The 15928-nt window shown below is 36.3% G+C and overlaps 1 protein-coding gene across 3 annotated transcripts in view; it reads left to right on the forward strand.

Moving 5' to 3' along the window:
• The window catches only part of BCAS3 (BCAS3 microtubule associated cell migration factor), a 592536-nt gene that overhangs the window by 180713 nt on the left and 395895 nt on the right, over window positions 1–15928 (forward strand). The gene's annotated exons all lie outside the window — the stretch shown is intronic.

The following is a 15928-nucleotide window of genomic DNA, read 5'->3' on the forward strand; positions in this document are numbered from 1 at the left end:
ACATTTTATTTTGCTTGTCTAGTTTCTGTATCACGTTTCTCATTTTATCCTAACATTCTCGGATTCAGACATACACACAGACATATGAAATATTTGAGGCAAGAGGCTCCTTTGCCATTTGTAAATGCATGAATACCATAGTAGTTATTTTTTTTCCTTGTAATTTTTTATGTAATACTTAAAAATATTTTGGGGAAATCAAATGTATTTTCTATCAAAATTTAAGTTCTCTATGTATTTACTTATAAGATGAGGCACTTTTCTGTTCTCTGGCTAAGTTATTTCTGTTAGCTTCTGAACTTGCATTAATTGCTATTTCGTACAAAGGCATCTAATTTAAAAGGGCCTTGCCATAACACTTGTTTTGTTGTTGTTTAAATAGTACCTTTTCAAAATGTAACTTTGTAAATCCTCTAGTAATACCCCAGTTTTTTTTTTTTTCTTACGGTACGCGGGCCTCTCACTGCCGTGGCCTCTCCCGATGCGGAGCACAGGCTCCGGACGCGCAGGCCCAGCTGCCATGGTTCACGGGCCCAGCTGCTCCGCGGCATGTGGGATCCTCCCGGACCGGGGCACGAACCCATGTCCCCTGCATCGGCAGGCGGACTCTCAACCACTGCGCCACCAGGGAAGCCCATAACACCCCAGTTTTTCCTTACAAGTATCCAATATATATTTCAAAATTTATTTATATTCAAGTTTTAACTAACCCTCTAATTAATTCTCTATTTGGTTAAAGGCATTTTCATTTGGTATGTAATGTGGCCAATAATAACAGTAGTGCTTGTTGAAGTACTTTTAATGGGCATAGGGAAGTTCACTTAAAAAAATAAGTTTAACAAAACATATAAGAAAAGTTGATTGCCTATTTTTTTGTTTTTAAACCTGATTTTCTCTAACTGGTTTCCCTGTATATATGTATCACTGTTATGCTTTTATTTAGAGAGGCATATTTTTAGCTGCCAGAATTATTACCTTGTCCTGTATATCAAAATTCAAGAACAAACCAGTAATGCTGTCCACCTCCTGAGAAATTTTAAAAACAATGTACATGATGGAATAACACTGCAAAGTGAATTAAGGAGAAAATGTAGGTTGTTTGACTGGGTGGCATGCAGTTCAGCCTTGTATGGGACCTATTCAGAAAAGAAATTAAGGGATACCATTAAATAGAGCTGTGAAACTTTCAGTTCAGCAGCTGCATTCAGTTTGTTTTTCAATTTCTCCTTCCCATTCTTGTTTATTAGCTGTGAGTGAGTCCTGAATTAAAATAAATATTTTAATGGCAACATTTATGATTTGGTTAGAAGAACCAGAGAGGCATCATGCTTAGATGTAGGCAGATTCAGTATGGGTGGTGTAAGTTTGTTGCTTTCAATTATTTAGATACACGATGAGTATATTTTCTATTGTATTTTCAACCTTTTCTAGGGAACTTCTTTTAAAATTAATAAACTATTTTTTAGAGCAGTTTTAGGTCCACAGCAAAAGTGAATGGAAAGTGCAGAGAGCTCTCGTGTTCCACCTTTCTCTCATCCCCCCCACCCCTCAGGCCCACACCAACAACCTCCCACCCTAACAGCATTCCACACCACATTGATCATTTTCTTACAGTTGATGAACCCATGTTGACACATTATTATCATCCAAAGTCCACAGTTTACATTAGGGTTCACTCTTGGTGGTGTAATTTCTATGGGTTTTAACAAATTAATATGAACATGTACTCACCATTATAGTATCATACAAAGTAGTTTCACTGTCCTAAATGTTTTTCATGCAATTTGAGACTTCTCAGTCATTATTTCTGCCTCTTTTCCCCTCTTCTTTCCTTCTGGGACTCCTGTAGATTCACCTCCTCGATAGTATCCCACAGATCTCAGAGGCTCTGTTCATTTTTCTTCGTTCTTTTTTTGTCAAACTGGATACTCTCAATTGATTTCTTCTGCTGTTTAAATCTGCTTTTCCAGCCAGCCCCGCTATTGAATTTTTCATTTCAGTTATTGTAAATACTTTTCTACTCCAGATTTCTATTTGTTTCTTTTTATAATGTTAGCTCTTTATTGATTTTCCCTACTTGGTGAGACATTCTCATACTTCCCTTTAATCCTCTAGACATGGTTTCTCTGTATCCTTGCTTGCATTTGGTAGTCTCATCATTTTCTATTTTGTATATATATACACTAGATATAGGTCCTTTGTAAGATATGTGATGTGGAAACCTTTTTTCCCAGTAAGAAGTTTTTCCTTTTGTATTTTTAATAGGGCCCTTTGCAGATCAAAATTCTTTAATTTTTGTGAAATCCATTTTTTCCTATTTATTTATCTGTCTATCTATTTATTTATTTATTTATGACTGTGTTGGGTCTTCATTGCTGAGCACAGGCTTTCTCTAGTTGTGGCGAGTGGGGGCTACTCTTCATTGTGGTGCGCGGGCCTCTCATTGTGGTGGCTTCTCTCGTTGCAGAGCATGGGCTCTAGGGCGCGCAGGCTTCAGTAGTTGTGGCACACGGGCTCAGTAGTTGTGTCTCGCGGGCTCTAGAGCGTAGGCTCAGTTGTTGTGGTGCACGGGCTTAGTTGCTCCACGGCATGTGGGATCTTCCTGGACCAGGGCTTGAACCCATGTCCTTTGCATTGGCAGGCGGATTCTTAACCATTGCACCATCAGGGAAGCCCAATTTTTTAAATAATTTTTTATTCGTAAATTTGGGATTGTGCTATACATTTGTGAACTTCTTTTTTTTTTTTTTTAATTTTATTTACCTGGCTGTGTCGGGTCTTAGTTGCAGCACTCAAGATCTTTGTTGCAGCATGTGGGATGAGGGCTTTGTTGTGGTGAGGGCTCTCTCTAATTGTGGTGTGTGGGCTCCAGAGCGTGCGTGCTCAGTAGTTGGGGCATGCAGCCTCTCTAGTTGTGGTGCATGGGCTCAGTAGTTGTGGCACATGGGCTTAGTTGCCCTGTGGCATGTGGGATCTTAGTTCCCTGACCAGGGATTGAACCCATGTCTCCTGCATTGGAAGGCGGATTCTTAACCTCTGGACCACCAGGGAATTCCCTGTATTTATATTTAAATTTATGATCCCCTTTGTGTTATTTTAGGTTTATAACCAGGTTTAGTTATAAACCTGGTTATAGTTTTCCCCTATTCTTTGCTACTTCATAATTTTTTCAATATAATATCCTTCCTCCATTGAATTGCTTTTTTTTTTCTTTTCTTTTTTTTTTGCGTTACGCGGGCCTCTCACTGTTGTGGCCTCTCCTGTTGCAGAGCACAGGCTCCGGACCCGCAGGCTCAGCGGCCATGGCTCACGGGCCCAGCCGCTCCACGGCATGTGGGATCTTCCCAGACCGGGGCACGAACCCGTGTCCCCGGCATCGGCAGGCGGACTCTCACCACTGTGCCACCAGGGAAGCCCATTGAATTGCTTTTGTACTTTCCTCAATAACATACTTCTGTTGGCTATTTCTGCTTTCTCTGATAAAGATTACTTTTTTAAAGCATTTTTTTGATTGACAGTATCTGTATTTTGCTCATAATTTTGAGGAATATGTCAACTAGACATGATAGTTTAGTGGTTATTTTTTCTTTCAGCAACTGTCAGCTCTTTCTTTATTCACAGCTTTTGACATTATTAATCTTAATCCTCTTGATTAGTTGGGTACAGAGTTGTACTTTTGTGGGGCTGGTATTCTAATCTGTCACGTCAGCTCAAATTGAGCCATTGAAAATTTTTCAAAAGGTTGCTGAGTTCTCCTTATCCTCACCTATCTTGGACCCCTCTTCCTCCTGCTGTTCTGCTCAAGGTGAGAACAGCTAGTTTTACTTATTGAACTTTCAAATAGTATTTTTTACAACTTTATTATGTTCTTCATCAGTTTGTTATAGAGCAAGAACAATAGCCTCTTTTGATTTTATAAATCCATCCCAAAATCCTGCTCACTGGTCATTTGACATGTAAAATGTTCTCTATGATACTAGGTTTAGACAATAACCTGTGTACATGTATTAGTCATCTCGGGCTGCCAGAATGCAATACCATAGGCTCAGTGGCTTAAACAACAGAAATTTCTTTTCCCACAGTGATTGAGGCTGGAAGTCCAAGATCAAGTTTCCAGCTGATGGTTTCTACTGAGGTGTTTCTTCCTGGCTAAGAAATAGCCACCTTCTCGATGTGTCATCACATGGCCTTTCCTTGGTACAAGGGAGCAGGGAGAGAGAGAGACAGACAGAAAGAGAGAGAGAGAGAGAGAGAGAGAGAGAGAGAGCGATCTCTGTGGTGTCTCTTCTTACCAGGATACTAATACTATCAGATCAGGGCCTCACCCTTATGACCTCATTTAAACTTAGTTACTTCCACAGAGACCACCCCCCCACACACCCCCCATTCCACATGATAGCCACATTGGGTTTTCAGCATTTCAATATAGGAATTTTGGGGCTGTACAAACATTTAGTCTATAACAGTATGTATAAGAATCGTTCAGTTATTCTTGTTTTTAGAAAGTCTTGTTTGATCACAGCCCAATTCTAGGTTATTCTGTTCAACTGTGATTGTTGTATCATACTCCATGTTTACTTCCATTTTAAGATATTCACATATTTTGTAAGAAATGTTAAATGTTAACGATACTTCCGTCTTTCAGCAACTTCCTTATTATTGAGTGTATTGTCGAAAAGTATTACAGCCTGGTACAAGTTTACTGCTTCAACCTGATCAATATTTTTCTTCCCATATTTGGCCATTCTAGTTATTTTTCAGCTCCTTAAACATGTTACATCATTTTACCTCTGCCTGGAAGCTTCTTTTCCCTGGCTCTTATTTATCTGTTGAATCCCATCTTAAGTATCATTTTGGGAGGACTTACCTGACCCTATGTAAAATATCATGTCAGCCCTTCATCCTGCTACTTAATAAGGCAAGCTACTTAATCTGCTTGGATCACTCACAGTACTTCCGTTTCCTCATCAATAAAATGAGGGCTATACTGGCATCTTAAACAATACGTAAAATATACTGAGACATTTATTGAAGTCTCAGTTGTTGTTGTTTTCATTATTATTAACCTCCCTCATCCTAGTTTTTATTTATGTCCATCAAGAGTGTCCTTTCAACATGTTTTCTGTTAGAGGTAAACTTTTATTTCGTCCCCAGGTATTATTAGCCTGGTAATTTTCACATAGTTGATAGTGAGTAAGTGCACATTGAATAATTACATTAATTAATTGTCTTTTTCTATCATTATAATTATGGGAAAACTCTGGCAGGGCAGAGATAAGGCATTAATTTAATGTAATTAGTCATTTGTTGAATAAAACCAACTTACTTCCAATTTGTGATTTGAACAAGAATTGTGTCCCTCCCTCAGTTGTGGGATTATTCCATGATGCCAGTTATATTAAATGCAGATGCATATCACATGTAATTAATATTGAAATTAAATTTAAAATATCTTGCGGAAACTACATCATATTTGTGTGACTTGGTACACTAGATTGGCATATTATTAATTGTATGGCATTTGACACCAAAGAAGATATGTATTTCTTGATTAATTAAATTGGAAATTAGAAATGTAAGGAAGAAATTCTCAACTCCTTGCAATCAGCCTGACGTTTCTCAAACAGACCTGTTGTCTTTAATTTTGTAAATAATTGATCTGCCTTCCAGAGGCGTTACTTCTGCCAACTGAGTAGCCTAGAGCTGTGAAGGGCAACACATCTACATTTTATTTTACTTTATTTTATTTTATTTTATTTATTTATTTTTTTGCGGTACGTGGGCCTCTCACTGTTGCGGCCTCTCCTGTTGCGGAGCATAGGCTCCGGTCGCACAGGCTCAGTGGCCATGGCTCACGGGCCCAGCTGCTCCGCGGCATGTGGGATCTTCCCGGACTGGGGCACGAACCCGTGTCCCCTGCATCGGCAGGCGGACTCTCAACCACTGTGCCACCAGGGAAGTCCCCACATCTACATTTTAAATAATTACCCTTCCTTGGCAGGGAAATTGCTTTTCCATCCATTAATAAGAGGAAAATGAACACTGGGTCTCTAGTAAAGTAGATTAAACAAGTACCCCTTTGGATGCTTGACTGCATCTTTAACAGACTTGAAGTTTTTCTGGTTACTTAAATGCTATATATCGAAAGGTGATGGTGGTCTTGGGTTAATCATTTAAAAAGTTGGATTTTTCCTTTTTGCACAGTTTTCCCCATTGATCATAGCAAGTCGTCAGAAAAATACCTTGTCTTGATTTTTTGTTAACGTCTATGCCTCGTAGATTTATAGAATTATGTGGCTTTAGATTTTTCCTCTCATGTGAAAGCTTTGGTTTATTACTGTTAGTCAGTCATACTATATCATTAACAATGCAAAAGCAGCTTGAAGAGTTTATTGCCACCCCCGCCCCCCCACCAACAAGGGGATGTTTCCATTAGAGGTCTGTAGTTACTCTCCTGTTTTTTCATCTTGTGAAGTGATGTCTTTTACTCATGTAATGGATTGCTCCTTGGAGACTTTGTTGTCTTCTCTCTGTTCATTGTGGCGCTAGGCTTATGTGAGACTCAAACTTTTCAGGTTTGATGTGCCATAAAGTACAGTAGGCACCATGTTTTAGGGTCCCACCAAAACGTTTCATTCCTTTTAAATGCAAAAAAAAAAAAATATATATATATATATATATATATATATATATATATATAAACTTTTAGGTTGATAGAATGCCTTAGTACACATTTAAAACCAACAACAGTAGTCATAAAATATTTTTTTCCTGGAGGGGTTGTGGGGGTCCATGAAGGCAAAATTGTCCAGAGCCCACGAAAGTGGTAATCCAGCCCTGGAATCCTGGATGTCCATTAGTAAGGAGGGACCCTGCTCCTTCACTGCCACCACTGCCACAGCAAAGATGCTCAGTTAATACTGAATGAACTAATGAAAGATGTGAATGCATACAGTGGCATACGGTGTAAAAACGTGAAGTAAATACATATGCCTGTAACACTATAGCTACAACAACAATATAGACCCAGTATTAAATTTTGAAGAAGGTAAAGAAGGATATCTATAACCAATTACATACAGGCAAAGTAGCCAAGGTTGAATTAAACTTTTTAAAGGACAACTTTAAAACAGTAAAGTACTTGAATATTGTTGTCCCTTCTCCTTTCCACTCTTCTAGAATGCTCTGGCCCTCCCCTAGCTTCAGGCTTGTTTCAGTTTCCTCTTTCAGATTGGTCTATATTCTTGCCATATATTAAATATTTTTTTATTCAACATTTTGAACAGTACTCTGAAAACAGTTCAAGTATTTTTCAAGGATAAGCATATTTCAAAGGACATATATTAAATTCAGTATGGTGGGTGCCTATTGTGGGAAAGGATGGGAGTGGGTGCAGGAATGGAGGATGAGAAGGAAAATGTGAAAGCAGCAGTCTATTCAGAATTAATAAATATAATCTTAACAGTCTTAACAATAGCATAGAAAAAATAAAATTATTATTTAATTAAAAATGAACTAAGTTCACTCCCCCCAACCCCATACCTCCATTATTTCATGGGAGGTTTTTGATTGTTCTTGTTATTGTTGTTGGTCTCTCTTTTTTCAAGTCATATCTTTTTGATGGGCTAAGAAGCCATTGTATTTGTCTATATAGATATAGACCTATTTTCTAATATTTGCTACGTTTGCAAATATACCCAAAATAAAAGTGTTAAGTGATGACCAAATTTTATCTTCCATCTAATCAGGGGAGATTTCTGATCTCCCCTGTTAGAACCCTGAATGAAATCTGTTATATTTTCATATATACACAGTGGAATTCATGAATAATGGTGCTTTGACCACTCATTTGGCCACGCTGCACATCTGAGACTTGTAGACCTCTTTCTTGACTCCTCACTATGTATCTGTATTTCTTATACATCCCTCTATGACTGCTATGGTCTTTCTTTATTTTTTGGTGTTTTTTTTTCCCCCCATAGGGGTAGTGTTTTAACTCTCTAACTTCTCTCTTTAGCATCTTTATCTTCTCCCTCTCTTCTTTCACTGTAGATAAAACCACCAATGTTATCTTGTTTCCTCACCCTTGTTATTGTTTTGGTTCGTCTTCATTTTTATTGGACTGTAGTTATATGGTACAGATTGTGCAAATCTTAAGTGTATAGTTTGGTGAATTTCTAACTATATATATATATATCTACACACACACACACACACACACACACACACACACACACACACTCCAACCAGAAAAATTTAAAGTTCTTTTTCATACATCTGTGAAGTACATCAAATGGCATTCCTTTGGAAATTCCTAAATTTCCAAATTTACCTTTCAATTTATATCTTATAGTCTTAATACATAAAATATGTCTTCTAAGCAGACTGATCTGTCTACCAAAATCCTATTAACCTCAATTTGCAATATATTTTATTATGAACTTGTAGCAATGATTGTCTGTGACATTAATTTAGTATTGCTGTGTGTGTGTGTTTATCTGTATCTGTGTATATAATTTTTCTTTGAGGATGGTAGCATGGTGTTGGTACATAAGAATGTTCCCAAGGTAACTGCTTTATCTAAAAATTTTACATTTTTGCCATCCTAGTGACCTTCTATGTTGTGATGTTACAATTATATGGTGAGAAAACTCATTAATTCAATTATGGTAGAAAACCATGTCTTCATAAAAATGTTTTATCACTGTTATGCTTTGATATCCTATGAGTGTTTTGTGTTAATATTGTTCACTAATAGTTAGCTTTATTAAAAGCGAATGTTTAAACCAAAAATAAATCAACGGAAGCCTATTCTAAAATAATACGGAGATTCAGAGGATCTAAAATAGTCAAATCAATCTTGAAAAAGATGAGTAAATTTTAAAAACTGAAACTACCTAAATTTCTAACTTACTTGATAAATCTACAGTAATGTAGAAAAGATGGTTTTGGGTAAATATAGTCATAGATGGATGGAATAGAAGAATCCAGGAATTGATCAAACACTTATGGTCATTTGATTTTAGACCAAAGTGTCATGTAATTTGTTAGGGATAGCATAGTTTTCTCAACAAATGGTGCTAGAACATCTGGCATATCCATTTGGGAAAAAATAAACTTTTCTTTAACACCATACACTAAAATTTAACTCAAAATCAATCACAGACTTAATTTAAAACCTGAAACTATAAACCTTCAAAAAGAAAACAGAAGGATTATATTATTGTGCCAGGAGGGATAGGGGAAGATTTCTTAGATAGGACACCAAAAAAACAAACCGTCAGATTGGTCTTCATTAAACCTTTTGGGATACATACGGTTAAGCAAATGAAGTGGGGTGCCATAAACTGGGAGAAAATATTTGAGGTAAATATATACATATATAAGTTTATATGTATTTTATAATGTAATATCAATATACTTTAAATGTATATAAAATAAAGACCAAACAATTTAAAATGGGCAAAAGATTTGAACAATCATGTCACAAAAGAAAATATGTAAATAGCCACTTAGCACCCCAACATCACTGATCACCAAGGAACATAGCATATTTACTTACTTATTTATTTATTTTTGCGGTACGCGGGCCTCTCACTGTTGTGGCCTCTCCCGTTGCGGAGCACAGGCTCCGGACGCGCAGGCTCAGCGGCCGTGGCTCACGGGCCCAGCCGCTCTGCGGCATGTGGGATCTTACCGGATTGGGGCACGAACCCGCGTCCCCTGCATCGGCAGGCAGACTCCCAACCACTGCGCCACCAGGGAAGCCCGAACATAGCATATTTAAACCCCAATAAACCACCAAGTGCTCACTGAAGTGATTAAATTTAAAAAGAGTGGCAGTACCAAATGTTGCAAGATTATGGAGTTCACGGGAAGGTAAGATGATACAGCCGCTTTGGAAAAACGTTTTCCCAGTTTCTTATACAGTTAAGTGTACATATGACCCAGCAATTCCCTTTCTAAATATTCACCTAATAGAAATGAAAACATATGTCCACAGAGGGACTTGTACTTGAATCTCCACAACAGCCAAAAACAAGAATCAGCTGCTTAATGGATATATAATTGTCATATAACCATATAATGGAACACTACTCAATAATATAAATAAGTGCATGGACTACTCTTACCTGTAGTGAATAGGTTTAGCAAAATATTACATGATTCCATTACATGAAACGCTCAAGTAGGCAATATTAATTCATAATGACAGAAAGCCAATCAGTGGTTGCCTGGGGCCAGGCAATGGGGAGGGGATGGACTGCAAGTGAACACAAGGGAATTTTTTCACATGTTCTCTATCTTGATTATGGTAGTAGCTGCAGAGGTATACATACTTGTCATAGTCATCAAACTGTACACTTTAAATGAGTGTGTTTTATATAAATTACACATTAGTAAAGGTTAATACAGTTTAAAAATTATTCTGGCTTGTGACAAGAAATATATCCAGCCACTTGGAACAATAAGGATATTCATAGACATTTACCACTTTTCCTCTATGTCTGTTGGATGAATAAACTGTTGAAAGTAATGAATACTAGAATATTTACCTATTGGATATGGCCAAAGATGTTTTTAGAAGCTTAACAATTTCATGATGCAAAATGAAAGGAAGAAAATAATTATTTAAATGAAGATGTTAGGACATTTAAAGATTACAAGCTTTAATAATTTTTAAGTTTCCATCTGTATAAGTATTGATGGGGAAGTATTAAATTCACAAGAGTTAATACTAAAACATACAATTATTTTATGAGTGATAATAATCTGAATTCCTGTAAAGATTTCTATATGACCCAGCATATGTCTCTTTTGGGAGAGAGTGTGAATAGCTGGTAATTTGTCTTCCAGTTCATATGTGTGTATTTGATAAAGAGCCGTACAATTAGGTAGGTGTTATAAATAGTATATAGCAAAAAAGGCTTCCCTACTCATGTTTCCAAGATTTTATAGCATATGGCCCAGTCAAGGTTTTCTACTCTTTAATTTTGCCTTTCGGGTTAACCAGCTGACGCCCAGTTGAAAAGACTTATGTTCTTATGAGGCCGCAAAAGCCTTAATGTTCAGTCTCCAGCTACCTCAGATTTTGGAGAACACCATGTACCATCAGCAGCTTTAGTCCCCACCCTCTAATGCTAACGCTCATCTATCAAACTTAAGGCTGAGAGTGAAGGAGAGGAAGCTTCCAGATAAACATACAGCAGCGCCTAAACAGCTAATCACTCTAGGCTTCCGCTTCCAGGCCCTATAATTAGAAGTCCTTCTTTTCCTTGTATTCCCAGATGACGCAAATGCTTTTTGTGGCTTGGCACCTCATCTGGGGTGTGGGTTTAGTTTATGGCCAGGCTAGAGTCTGGTTTAGTCTTCTGATGCTGCATAAATAGTTCTCAAGCCACAGTCTACTCTGTACAAGTCTTTCCTTTTATGTATATCTGCTTTTTAACTTGTTTTCTAGAAAAAAGAAGCTTGTCATTTCTCCCAACAGTTGTGCAAAAGAGGAAATTATAAATTAAAAGAAAGCATGTTATTGGTATAGTACTATACTAGCTATTTCTTCCTTTTCTCTCTACTTTTTAAAAATTAAAAAAAAATTGTTTTAAAGTTTTGTCAAAAAAGTGAGCTCATTGCTGGATTATAGAAGCCACATTTGCATGGAGAAGTGGAAAAAGAAAACTTTTGAGACAGGATACACAGACGATAATAAGGATAAATTTTCAAAGGACTAATTCTCTAAAAATTTCAATTTGTTTTGCATAGTAGAAACCAAACAGATATTGATGTCAGTTTGAAAAACTAGGAGCACGTTGAAAGTTTCCATCTGTGATTATTTTTCATATGCAAAACAATAATAGTTTTGATTTGCTTAATAGGGACTATTATTTGAACGCTAATTATGAGTAAAATATTGATATGCTAATAAAAGAAACCAAGTGAAGTTTATGTTCAGTAGATGAGTAATATATAAATATAAGTTCATCACATTTGCTGTTAGAATGTTTCCACTGAATTGTTTGTCATATACAGAAGATAATTTTGTGGGAATGTGGAATCGGAACATAGTAGTAGAATTGTGATAATTCAAACTTGCCATAACTAAGCAAAAAGTAGGAGTCAAATACTGTCCACAAAAAAGAATATGTCCCATCTTAGAAATTTATTGTTTGAATAACAACAACAATATGGAAAGTATATTAAGTATGTCAGTGACCTCATGATGATAGCTAGGCATAGAGTGGGTGGCAGTGTTATATAAAATGTTAGAGATTTGAAGTAGATCTCAATAAATGACACTTTTCATCATCTAAAATGTATTCTCTTGGAAATAGCCAAGACACTGTCATCTAATATTGCTATGTTTTAATCTAATGTAATGACTAGAGCTATACCTTATATTAGCCAATAAATAGCAAACTCAGATATACTTCATCTTTCCATATAAATGCCTATTTTATCTTTCCACAGGTGCTTAATATTCTTTCATAATCTTTTCTTTCAGCAAAGAAAAGTTTTAGGAATTAAAAAATATGATTCTGTTTCTGTTTCCCACAGAAAACAAATAAAAATTCTGGACAAAATATTAACACACACAAATTTAAATATGTGTATTGTAATCTCTGGAACAACTAGTAAAAACCAATAGACAAATTAAAATTGGATATTAAAAACAGTGAAATTATCCAAAGAATGGGAAGGAAGCAAGAGCAGATAAATAAACAAAAATCAAAAACAAGAGTACAACTTAAAATATATAACCAACAAGGACCTATATATTGCACAGGGAACTCTGCTCGATATTCAGTAATAACTTAAATGGGAAAATAACTTGAAAAAGAATAGATACATGTATAGGTATAACTGAATGACTTTGCTGTACACCTGAAACTAACACAACATTGTTAATCAACAATACTCCAATATAAAACAAAACTTTTAAGAAAAGGAAAAAAAAAACAAGGGTATAATCAGAAAAAAGTGTACAATAAGAAAATAACAAAATGGTTGATGTAAATTCAACCCTACCCATAAGTCACACTAAATGTGAATGATGTACAAACAGCAATTAAAAGTCTGAGATTGGAATAAAGATCCCCAGAACTAGATCCCGATGATTGTCCAAAACACAGTCATTTTATAATATATTGATTGTGAAAGCAAAATAATAAAAAAGTGTATACCATGCATATACCAATCAAAGCAAAACAGAAGTGGTGATATCAATATCAGAAAAAGTTTACTTCAGAACAAGGGAAATATGGCACAGTGGTTAAGAATTCGCCTGCCAATGCAGGGGACACAGGTTTGAGCCCTGGTCCGGGAAGATCCCACATGCCGCAGAGCAACTAAGCCTGTGCGCCACAACTACTGAGCCTGTGCTCTAGAGCCCACGAGCCACAACTACTGAGCCCATGTGCCACAACTACTGAAGCCTGCATGCCTAGAGCCTAGTGCTCCACAACAAGAGAAGCCACCACAATGAGAAGCCCGCGCACCACAACAAAGAGTAGCCCCCGCTCACTGCAGCTAGAGAAAGCCTGCGCTCAGCAACAAAGACCCAACACAGCCATAAATAAATAAATAAGCAAGTAAATTTATATTTAAAAAAAAGGTCTGATATTTAGGGAGCTTATATAACTGGGGAAAAAAGCATATTTATGATTATGCTTGGAGATGTTGACTTCTACGCAGTAATAGAACACTAAAGCAGGCAATCAATAAGTAAGGATGTTGAAGATCCAAATAACACTATCAGTTAAATTAAATTGACACTGATAAGACGCACCAGGTGTTCAAGTGTACATTGAACAGTTACCAAGATATATCATTCTGAGACATAAAACTAATTTCTTGTAATGGAATTAAACTAGAAATCAATATATGAATGATACCTGGAAGATACCCAAACATTTGGAAACTAAAAAACATATCTTCCTGACACAGTAATCTAAGCTTCAGCCTTAAGAAACCTGAAAAAAGAAAGAGGAAGTATAACTAAAGCAAGTAAAATGAAGGATATAGTAGTAGAAGGTCGTTATAGCAAAAGGAGGAAGATAAGAGAAATCAGTGAAATGGAAAAGAGAAAACCAATGACACCAAACTGGTTTCCTTGAAAAGATCTAGCTAGACTGCCAAGAAAAGAAGAGAAAGGACACAAATTTTCGGTATTGTGAATGAGAAAGTGTGCTAAAGACCCTATAGATGGTATCCTTGAGTTATAGAGAGTAATTCCTCCAAGAAGAAAAATTACATTTTACATTTTAAATTAACAAAATTTAAAGAGAAATTAAATTATTATAAATCTCTAAAAATCTTCACACACACACAAAAAGGCCCAAATAGTTTTACTGGCAAATTCTACTGGAAATTTATTTAAGTATTTCTTCTAGAAAATAAAAGGAACATTCTGCAACAAGACCAGCTTTACCCTGATACCAGAAATAGACGAACACATTATTAGAAAAGAAAACTACAAATCAATATCCCTCAGGAACACAGTCAGGAAAATCTTCAACAAAATTTTAGCTAATTCAATGCAGCAGCATATAATAAAGGATTTTGACCAAGTGGAGTTTATCCCAGGAATGCAAGATTGTTCCACATTTGATAACTTTTCATTATTAAAATTTACCATATTAATTGACCAAAGAAGAAAAACCAGGTGATCATCTCATAGGTGCAGAAAAGCACTAGAAAAATTTGACATCTGTTTATTATTAAAACTCTCAACAAATTGCAAGTAGAAAGGAATGTCCTTAACTTGATACAGGGCATTTACAAAAAATCTACAGCTGGCATCATACTTAAAGATTGAATACTTTCTCCTAAAATATGAAACAAGGCATGAATATTGCTTCTCACCATTCCTGTTTTACCTCAGCAAATGTACTAAATCAAGAAAAAGAAAAAAAAGGCATGCGGTTTGGAAAGGAAAAAAATCAAACTATTTCTATTCACATACTATATGTTAGGAAAGAAAATTCCATGTAATATACATAAAAACTCCTAGAATTGGCAGACTATATAGGTATGCACACACGTATATATAAATGTCAATTATATGTCTGTATACTAACAAGGAAAAATTGATAATTGAAATAGCGTACCATTTATAGTAGCTCTAAGAAAATATATTTATAATCAATGTGCTGAACAAGAAGAAAAAAGTCAGAGAACACACATATCAAGAAAATGAGGTGTTGGGGCTTCCCTGGTGGTGCAGTGGTTAAGAATCCGCCTGCCAGTGTAGGGGACGGGTTCGAGTCCTGGTCTGGGAAGATCCCACATGCCATGGAGCAACGAAGCCCGTGCGCCACAACTACTGAGCCTGCGTTCTAGAGCCTGTGAGCCACAACTACTGAACCCACATGCCACAACTACTGAAGCTTACATGCCTAGAGCCCGTGCTCTGTAACAAGAGAAGCCACTGCAATGAGAAGCCTGCATACCTCAACGAAGAGTGGCTCCTGCTTGCCACAACTAGAGAAAGCCCATGCACAGCAACGAAGACCCAACACAGCCAAAAATAAATAAATAAAATAAATTTTTTAAAAAATTAAAGAAATATGAGGTGTTCATAGATTAGAAGAATAAATATTGTTAAGATGTCCATTATCGCCATTGTAGATATCAAAAAGCTGAATCGGTGTTTGGAAAGGCAGAGGAATTGGAATAGCCAAAACAATCTTGAAAAAGGTCAGAAAACGAGGACTTGTTTTACTTGATTTCAAAGTTTCCCTCAAAGTTACCGTAAATTAAGAAAGTGTGGTATTAGTGAAAGTATAAACATAGAAATCAATGGAACAAAATAGAACTTCCGGAAAAAGAACTACACAAATATAGCCAGTTGATCTTTGGCATGTTGACAGTGGATTTAGAGTAGATTAAACATTTAATGGATAAAGAATAGTCTCTTCAAGTAATCCTG

This window comes from Lipotes vexillifer, unplaced genomic scaffold, assembly GCF_000442215.2.
Source record: "Lipotes vexillifer unplaced genomic scaffold, Lipotes_vexillifer_v1.1 scaffold788, whole genome shotgun sequence".
Lineage (NCBI taxonomy): Eukaryota > Metazoa > Chordata > Mammalia > Artiodactyla > Lipotidae > Lipotes > Lipotes vexillifer.